Source organism: Myotis lucifugus, unplaced genomic scaffold (genome assembly GCF_000147115.1).
Source record: "Myotis lucifugus unplaced genomic scaffold, Myoluc2.0 scaffold_397, whole genome shotgun sequence".
Classification (NCBI taxonomy): domain Eukaryota; kingdom Metazoa; phylum Chordata; class Mammalia; order Chiroptera; family Vespertilionidae; genus Myotis; species Myotis lucifugus.
The window spans coordinates 773,983-783,578 of record NW_005871445.1 but is presented as its reverse complement, the minus strand read 5'-3'; the positions used below and the strand labels follow the sequence as shown (position 1 = coordinate 783,578).

Sequence of the window (9,596 nt, the reverse complement as noted above, 5' to 3'; positions counted from 1 at the left end):
CCCCCCCATTACCCCCTCCACTGTTCTTGCCCACCGTAAGCTTCACCACCTACTGTCTGTGTCCATAGGTAAGATCTTTGGATAATCTCTTCCCACACTCCCTCCTCCCTTCCCTTTCAGATTCGTCAGTCTGTTTCATAATTTCATGCCTCTGTTTCTGTTTAATTCACCAGTTTATTTTGTTCATTGGATTTCTTGCTCGTTTATTTTGATTTTTAAATTTGATTGTTGTTAGATATGTATTTGTTGCCATTTTATTGTTCATATTTTTATCTCTTCTTTTTATTCAATAATACCCATCAACATTTCATATAATACTGGTTTGGTGGTGATGTACTCCTTTAGCTTTTTTTTTGTGTGTGTGTGTGTGAAACTCTATCTTCTAAATGAGAGCTTTGCTAGGTAATCTTGGTTGTAGGTCCTTATTATTCATCACTTTGAATATTTCTTGTCACTTCCTTCTGGCCTGCATAGTTTCTGTTGAGAAATCAACTGACAGTCTTATGGGCGCTCCCTTGTAGGTAACTAACTGCCATTCTCTTGCTACTTTTAAGATTCTCTCTTTGTCTTTAGCCCTTGGCATTTTAATTATGATGTGGTCCTCTTTGGGTTCCTCTTGTTTGGGACTCTCTGTGCTTCCTGGACTTGTAAGTCAATTTCTTTCACCAGGGAGGGGAAGTTTTCTGTCATTATTTCTTCAAATAGGTTTTCAATTATCTTGCTATCTCTCTTCTTTTGGCACACCCATAATGTGAATGTTGGTATGCTTGAAGTTGTCTCAGAGGTTCCTTATAGTATCTTCATATTTTTGGATTCTTTTTTCTTTTTGTTCTTCTGGTTGGGTGTTTTTTCTTCCTCTTATTTCAAATTGTTGATTTGATTCTCAGAATCCTCTACTGTTGAATACCTGTATATTATTCTTTATTTCAGTCAGTGTATGCTTAATATCTGACTGGCCCTTTTCCATTTTTGGAGAGGTTTCTAGAAGATTCTTGAGTAACCTTATAACTGTGATTTTGAACTCTATATCCAGTAGTTTGCTTTCACTCATTTCTTTCATTTGTGACATGTCTCTTTGTCTCTGCATTTTGGCTGCTTCCCTGTGTTTGTTTCTATGTATTGGATAGAGCTGTTATGTCTCCTTGAGTTTGTAGAGTGGCCTTGTGTAGTAGGTGTCTTATAGGGCCCAGTGGCTCAGCCTCCCCAGTCACCTGAGCTGGGAGCTCTAGGTGCACCCCTTTGTGGGCTGTGAGCACAGTCTTGTTGTAGTTGAGACTTGATTGCTGTTGGTGTCACTGGGAAGAATTGACCTCCAGGCCACTTGGCTGTGAGGACCAGCTGCGACTACAGTGGAAGAGCTGCTATGCAGGAGACACCCCTATGGAGCAAGACTTGCTTCAGTGGGGCTTTGGTGCTCACTGAGTCTGCCCCTCGAGTGTGTTGCTTATGAATGTGTAGAGTTATAATCTGGTATGGTCTGACACTGACCACTGGGTACACTGGCTCTTGGGTCTCCAGGGAGGTGCAAAGTCAGTCACTGCCTGGCGCCACCCAGCAGGAGCTACAGAGAGATATGCAGATTCCTCCTCTTTGTATCAGGTTTGGCAGTGCCCAGATGAGGCCCAGCTGTGAAGCAAGGCAGGCTGGTGCTGGTGCCAGGTCTTGGGCCTTTTATTGGTAAGTATGGGGCTCCCTGACCCAGCTACAGCTTGTTTGAGAGATTTTAGCCTGAGCAAGGACAGGCCATTCATATGCAAAAGCTGCTGCACACAGCTTGGGTGGGGTTATAAATTGGATGAGGTGGGGTCTTAAGGAATCAACAGGGCAGAGCAAACAGAAATGGCTGCCAGTCAGCCCTGTGACCCGGGAGGTCCCAGCATATGAACAATGATCCCTGCAGGCACCTCCGTCTGGAAGAAAGCCACCCCTGAGTTCCTGCCCTGATGCCAGACAGTCCAGTTCTTCCTTGTATGTGTCTGTGTCCCCCAGAGCCTCACCCTGGTGCTGGAGCTCAGAGGAAGCAGGACCTTGTAAGTTCAGTTTGTGGTGCTGGCCTTTTAAGAGGAACAGCTGGGTCTCCAGCAGCCTCTGCATCACTGAGCCCCAATCCACACTGGTTTTTACAGTCTGTAGTTCTTACTGCCCATAGGGATTTCTTTTCCCAGCTCTGGGACCCTGGGAAAAGGGTGTGGGGCTGGGACCCCTTGCTCATCCCAGTGGCCTCCGCAGAGATGATCTCCCTCCCGATTAAAAAAGTGGCACACGTGGGTGCTGGACCAGTCCATTCTGTGCCTCCATGCCTCCTATTAGTCTCAGTGTGCTTTCTTCTTTACTTCTCTAGTTGTAGGACTTCCAGTCAGCCAGCTTTTCAGCAGTTCTGGATGATGGTTGTACTGTATTTTAGTTGTAATTTTGATGTGGTTAGGGGAGGCAGTGAGTATAGTTGTTTACCTATGCCGCCATCTTCAAATCTCTCCTTTGTTGAATTTTTTAGTTGTATTTTGTTAGCTACATGAAAGGAATGAAGTAATAATGAGGTTTAAAATCCATTTACTGTTCACTGTGAGGAATGGCAGAGAATAAGGCTACACCTAGAATAGCATTGCCCAGAAGAACTCCGTGTTGAGATTCAGGCCTGATTTTCTAGTCTCAGCCCGAGAGTGTTGCCGGGCCTGCCCCTGGTCAATTTCCTGAGGCTGGGAGGCTGAGGAAGGGTGGTGGATGCTCTGATGGTGCAGTGCTAAAGCTTTGCTGCCCCTGCCAGATCCAGTGGGTCCTTAGCTTAGATGTGAAGCCAGGTCCCCTGGAGTTTTTGGTCTCTGGGGAAGCATTGGAGTTGCCAGGTGTTGGAATGGAACCAGACCACCCGGTATTTTAGTTTTCTGTCAAGTATGAAAGAAAGAAAAGAGCGAGATACAAAAGTCCATTAAAAAATCATTTAAGTGATTTTGGAAGATGGTGATGACAATAACATAGTTTTTAATTCTTTCGGAATCCCCACATAGCAAACTCGGAAACCCATTAACAATTTTTACAATAAATCTAGGTGACAAATTATCCCTATCAAACCCAAAACACAAGTGGCTGGGGATATACCATCACCAAGACCTGCAGAGTATCAACATCTGTGCAGGAGAAAGCAGAAGCAAGCACAGGGGCATTTGATAGGCTTGAGAAGAAGAGACCCCCAAATTTTTCAATAGGAGTCCACTGGAAAGTTTGGCAGGTTAATGTGAGGACAGCAACTGAAATTGAGAGCGATTTTGAGCACCAAAATAATGGATGGGTGGAAGAGATCTGTAGACTGGCCCCTATAATCTCTTGAAACCAACCCAGCAGGGCTCACTTCCAGGGCTCACTTCTCAGTGCCAAAGAGAAATTCAGTATGGGAGCAGAGTCAAAATAATCAGGATAGGGGAAGTTATGGTTAAGGGAAAAGAAATAAAATAAATAAATAAAGTTGTGTGTGTGTGTGTGTGTGTGTGTGTGTGTGTGAAATCGCAAAAAGCAACTACATTTGTTTGAACACTACATGAAAGCAACCAAAAGGAGAGCTATGTGAAATTAGAAGGCTACCCTGAACCATGTCTCCCTCTTAAAAGTTCAGGGAAACTAATTGTACATAAAAATAAGCAACAGGAGCCCTGACTGGTTTGGCTCAGTGGATAGAGCATCGGCCTGCGGACTTAAAGGTCCCAGGTTCGATTCCGGTCAAGGGCATGTACCTTGGTTGCGGGCACATCCCCAGTAGGGGGTGTGCAGGAGGCAGCTGATCGATGTTTCTCTCTCATCAATGTTTCTGACTATCTCTCTCCCTTCCTCTCTGTAAGAAATCAATAAAATATATTTAAAAAAAATAAGCAACAGGAAATGATTGCTGTCAAATCTTTCAATTATTATAAGAAAAAATCAGTAAGGACAGAGTTCTTATAGATAATGAAAGAATTCCAGAAAGACATGCCACAAAGCAAATGAAAACTGTAATTCTCTATTTTCAAAGGAGCTAAGCGACCTTAAGATCATGCGGTAAGCCTTAAACAGCATAAATCTGAAATAGAAAAAATTCAGGAATGAGGTGACAGAACTTAGGAAAGAAGTGAAAATTAAAAAATGATTTTGGAAATGAAAGTTGAACTAGAAGAAACACAAGAATAGATAAACCCAACAAAATGCCTTAAGGCGGGAGAAATTTTAAGATAAAAATAAATGAAGAAAGAGATAATAAGACTGAGAAAAAGTGACAAACATTGATGATAGGCAAAGAAGATCCAACATATAGATAATAGAAATCTCTGAAAGGGGAGAATAAAAAGGCAACAGAACTGAACAGACATTTAAACTATAATGTCAGAATACTTTCACAAAATAAAAAGATAAGATTCAAAATTACATATTGAAGGAGCACACAATGAAGCTGACAATGTTAACCCAGAATGGTCAATACCATAGACATATCCTTGGTAAACTGCTGGATATTAAAGGAAAAGAAAATCCTTTGGGCATCTAGACAAAACAGCAAATGGTTTAGAAGAAAAATAAGATTAGATTACCATCAGTCTTTTTGACAGCAACACTTTTTGCCAAAAGAAAGTAGAATAACAAATAAATCAAGGAAAGAAAAAAAATGTGAGCCAAAGATTTTATATCCAGCAAAACCTTCAAGTATAAAGGACACTGATGGCCCAGGCCAGTGTGGCTGAGTTGGTTGGGCATCTTCCCATCCACCAGGAGGTTGCTGGTTCAATTCCCGGTCAGGGCATATGCCCCGGTTGCTGGCTCAATCCCCGGAAAGGGGTGTGCAGGAAGCAGCCAATCAATGTTGCACTCTCACATTGATGTTTCTCTCTCTCCCTCTCCCTTCTTCTCTCTCTAAAAATATCAATACACTATTCTTAAAAAAAATAAAGGACACTGATAAACTATTATGAACATGAAAGGCCTCAGAGAATGTTATTCCTGTGAGCTCTTCTTGAGGAATTTACTAGAGAACAAGCCTCAAACAATGAAAACAATTAAAGAAACATCACTCTAAAGACTGGTGGAGAGCAGTAAATACTTACAGTAGTGTTAAGACTAAATGAGGATTAAAAGGGAGAGGATATAGTATATAATGACTGTATGCCCACATAATAGACATAGTGTGACCATTATAGTATAAACTATAAAAATGGAGGAGAATGGAGAGAACACATGCAAAATTTCATAACTCTTCTCAGTAATTATACTGATAGTGGTACCATAAGTGTTGTTTTTCTGAGACTGTTGTGTGTATAATATAGGATAAAGTAAATGAATAATTATGGGATACTGTAATCCTCTATATCCTGTGTCCTTGGGACCAGGATTTTTGATATGGAAGAAAAGAGATACAGAAGTAGTACAGAAGAAGTAAGTTAGGGGGAAAAAGTGTTCTGAATTTGAATTTGAAATATCAATATGAATTCCAGATTGTGGTATTGAAATATTATCACTGAAAGACTTCAGGGCTTCCTGGATAACTGGTTGATTCCAAGTCTAGGACAGGAAATGTTCAAGATAAGCCTGGTATATCTTTCCAATACCAGTGAGGAAGCTATCAAGCACTACTAGGGTCATGTCAAATGGACTTAGGAGCCAGCTAGGGGAAGCTCCCACTGCCCAATGATGGGACAGTTTGAGCTTTAAAAGGATAATAATTGCAATTGATTGAAACCCATCAAGCAATAGATCATCATTGGATGATGATAGGCAACAAATTTATTATCTTAGAAACTGAGAAATATAAGGATGGAACCCAGTCTTTTAAAAAAATATATATTTTTATTGATTTTAGAGAGGAAGGGAGAGGGAGAAAGAGACACATCAATGATGAGAGAGAATCATTGACTGGCTGCCTCCTGCACACCCCAAACTGGGGATCGGCCTGCAACCCAGGCATATGCCCTGACTGGGAATCGAACTGTGACTTCCTGGTTCATAGGTCGATGTTCAACCACTGAACCACTCAGGCCGGGCCCAATCTTTATCCTGCCTTTTACCTTTGAATTGTCCTGGGTAACCAAATAGTAGATGAGAGAAAATTTCTTTGTATTAAATTATTTCAGTTAATAAAGGGGGAAAATGATAGAATTAGAATATCATCATTGTATGACCCCAATGAATTAATAGATCTAAGCATTGGACATCAGCCACTAACATCACAAAAAGAGAGTAATTATGTGCCTCCTGATGAAACGACACAGCACCACTTCCAGTCCTGCCATGGAATCCAACCTGGGTCTGATCAAGTCTCTAGTTCCAGCTGCCACTTGCAGGAAATTCCGAAGACAGAGGAATATGTTGGCCTGCACCGTGAGAGTGGGGAACTGTGTAGGTCAAATGGCCTGGATTCTTCAGCAGATACATTATATGGAACAAAGAGGTAGAGAGAATACCTGTAGATTAAAAGGATCTTAAAAATATGCATCAGCCTGGCCAGTGTTGCTCAGTGGTTGAACCTTGATCCAGAAACCAAGAGGTCACAGGTTTGATTCCAGGTCAGGGCACATGCCGGGGATGTGGGCTCGATCCCCAGTAGGGACTGTGCAGGAAGCAGCTGATCAGTGATGCTCCTCTCTCATCGATATTTCTATCTCTCTGTCCCTTTTCCTTCTTCTCTCTCTAAAAATCACTAAAAATATATACAAAGTGCATCAAAGTTTTAAAAAGACACCATGATGCCTTGGTATACACATACTTGGGTGATAAAATTATAAAGAAACATCCTGCCAGTTCTCCCTGATAGAGTTAACTTGATCTGTGGGAGAGATTTCCAAGGCCCTCTGAGCTCTCAGCTCAAATCTGTTTTCACAAGGCCTTTCTGTTCCCTGGGATGGCAGAATTGATCCAGTGTCAGGAGCGCTTGGCCAACAATCTCTGTGGGTCTGGCAGGAGAGATGCCAGATAGTGGTTACTTTTGACAGTAGGGAGGGACTTGTGATTGAGACAAGGCACATGGAGGAACTCTGAGGTGACTTTTTAAAAAATTGTGTTGAACTTTATGTAACATAAAATTTACCATCGTAACTATTTTTAAGTGTATAGGTCAGTATTGTTAAGTACATTCACATTATTGTGCAGCCAGTCTCTAGAACTGTACTCATCTTGCAAAACTCTGTACCCATTAAATAACTCTCCATGCCCTGCTACCCCCAACACCATTCTACTTTCTGTCTCTATGTATTTAATGACTCTGGGGACTTCATATAAGTGGAATCACACAATGTTTGTCTTTTTGTGACTGGCTTATTTCACTTAGCATAATGTCCTTGAGGTTCAACCATCTTGTGGCAGGTGTCAGAATTTCCTTTCTAAGGCTGAATAAGATTCCATCGTGTGTATATACCACATTTTTTTGTCCATTCATCTATTGATTGGGGTGGCTATTTCTTGACCTGAGTGGTGATTACAGGGTGTTCATCTATAATAAGTCATAAAACCATGCATTTGTTTAATGTGGTTTTCTGTAAATGTGTGTTACTTTATAATAAAAAGGGTTAAAATTATTTAAAAGGTCCTCATTTTTTACTGGGGACACGCTACAGGTAGATCTCAGTCCTTTTACTCCCCAGTGGACGAAAGCATAGCAAAAAGCATTGCTGGGACTTGTCTTTATCGTCAGTTGGTCATGGGCATCCTTCTAGGTCAACATGTATGGGTCCAATTCTCTATTTTTAATAGCTGCATGATACTCTGGAGTCTGGATATACCATGTTTTTTTTTCAACAAGTCCCTTTTGGTGGCCTTTTAGACTGTTTCCAGATTTTTGCTACTAAAAATAATGGTGCAATAAACATCTATATTTATATCTGTATCTAAACGTAGATCTCTATGTAAAATTTCCTTATATACTAGTACTTTTTTTTCTGCAGGCATAGAGAGTCTTGTGTCAACAGTATGCTTATTTCTCCTTTTAGGAGATAATATCTAAATGCAGTGAATGATCCTGGATCAAGACAAAATTGCTATAACAAACAGTATTGAGATAATTAACGAATTTTGAATGTGGACTGTATATTAGATAATGTTGTACTCATGATAAATTTCCTGAATGTAATAAGTTTAACATGTAAGAGGGTCATCTTATTCTTGGGAAACAACACACTGAAGGGTTTAGGGGTGAAAAGTCATAGTATTTGCATGTTACTCCCAAATGGTTCAGAAAAATGTTCATGTGTAATTACTAGGTACATACATGGAGATGAAGCAAATGAGGCAAAATGTTAATAATTAGTTAAGCTAGGTGAAAGGTTATAGAGTTCATATAATTCTGGAAACTTTTTTGTAAGTTTGACATTTAAAAAAAAAGGTTAAAAACTTCTTTATGAGTTACTGCCAGATTACTTTCCAAAAAGAACAAACAGAGTAGCTCATAGTCCATCAGTCTCGATGGCACTGGTAGATGACAAATGGTATCTTCCTGTTTAATTTGCATTTCCTTGACTCCAGTTCTAACACTGCCAGATGTGTGCTTCCCGTGGCTCTGGGAGTAGAAGCCGGAATGTGTCTTTGGAGCGGATTACTTTTTGTTCTGTGAGCCCTCCTACTTAGGTACTGGGAGAGTGAGCTAAATGCAAATTTAAAGAGATCTTCTATAAGACAGACCACTGATTGCCAATGGCTTTACTTGGGTTCATTTATTTGGGGGTAGAGCGCCTTAAACTAGGGGTCTAGTTGGGAAGAGAGGATTCAGTCAGCCACTGTTGGAGGGGAGAAACACTACAATTAACATATGCAAACCCTTTTTTTTTCTTTTTGGCTAGGTAGCTTTCATTTATCCATATAATAACATCTTTTTCTTTAGGGCCACATTGTAAAGTGGCCATATAGGCCTCTCCATTCTGAAGGATTCATATCTACCGAAATGTTTTGAGATACATGGTGATTGGCAACTTTCCTAAAAGGCTGGATTTTTAGGAGGAAGGAAGAGATTGGAGAAAGGGTTAGGATTAAAGAATGCCAAGTGACTAGCTTAATTGGACATCCTGTGTTGAGGTTTTATTCCCCAAAATAAGGAGAAGCCAATAGGATGCTTGTTCAGGAGTGTTCTCATTGGTCCAGGCATGTGCTCCTCACTACCTCGGGTTTGCTGCTTGGAATGAGTCTCATTGTCTTGTGTTTCTGTGGGGGCTGTGCCACACTCCCAGGAGATACCTTTTCTCTCCAGGAAGCCAGGGCCCTTCCCTAGGGAGGGCTGAGAGCTCCCACCCTTACCCACACCCTCCCTTTTTGGTAAAACTGCCTGCCTTGAGGTGCTCAAACTTCTGGGGAAGGGCTGCTCAACCAGCAACCTTTTTCCCAGGTGGTTGGCCTTGGAGTAAAATGACACGAAATATATAATTGGGTGGTTTTACCTATGTATTGAGATATTCTTGCTCTGGACACTGCATCTTTTTTGGTTGGAGTTGAGAGAATAGAAACGGGAGAGATTCTCCTGAAAACCCTCAGATTGTGTCTTTGGGACCAGCCAGTCTGTTCTAAGTCTGGTGACCTCTGTTGACCTAGTTTGTTTAGAATAAAACACTTGAACACATATTCTGATTTACAGCCTGAGCAGGAATCAGAATATTCGAAACTTG

General features: G+C 41.0%; 1 protein-coding gene across 2 annotated transcripts in view; it reads left to right on the top strand.

Annotated features, from left to right (window-relative positions):
- RALGPS1 (Ral GEF with PH domain and SH3 binding motif 1) overlaps window positions 1–9,596 on the top strand; it is a 228,297-nt gene that overhangs the window by 44,690 nt on the left and 174,011 nt on the right. The window lies entirely within an intron of this gene.